The following is a 567-nucleotide window of genomic DNA, read 5'->3' as shown; positions in this document are numbered from 1 at the left end:
GGGGCAGGATGATTTATATGCCAAAGTTTAATACTTAGGAATTTTGGGAAAATCCCTATAAGAATGAGCAATAGTGGCGCTTTAGAAAAAAAACACTAATAATTAGAGGGAAACACAGTACTTTCTGAATAAAATTTTTTTTTAATCCCCTTCCTGTCAAAACAGGAACAGTTCCTCAAAAATGAAAACTGTCCCGTGCTGTCACTGTTAGACTTTTGATTATCTTCGAAAACAAAGTGAATATATTTTTTATGAAACCTGAAAGATTTATGACGCTGCACTGAAAATCAATTACAAAAAAAATGTTGACTCTTCAAAAAGTTCATAAAGACATTGTAAAAGTAATCCATATGAACTGAGTAGTTTTCTGAAAAGACACAATTATGAAAACAAACCTCATTAGTCCTCACGCGTCAGGCACGTATAGCTTGGCTTCTGTTGATCATATTTGATGTGCTCTGTATCAGTGTTAATTTCGTCGACGACAACGAAAAATATTCGTTAACAAACATTTTTTTCTGTGACTAAGACGAGACGTTGATGAGCTAAAACTAATATCTGATTATA

The sequence above is a fragment of the Sinocyclocheilus rhinocerous genome, unplaced genomic scaffold (genome assembly GCF_001515625.1).
Source record: "Sinocyclocheilus rhinocerous isolate Xijiao unplaced genomic scaffold, SAMN03320098_v1.1 scaffold2138, whole genome shotgun sequence".
NCBI lineage: Eukaryota > Metazoa > Chordata > Actinopteri > Cypriniformes > Cyprinidae > Sinocyclocheilus > Sinocyclocheilus rhinocerous.
The sequence above is the reverse complement of the archived record's forward strand: the minus strand, read 5'-3'. Positions refer to the sequence as shown.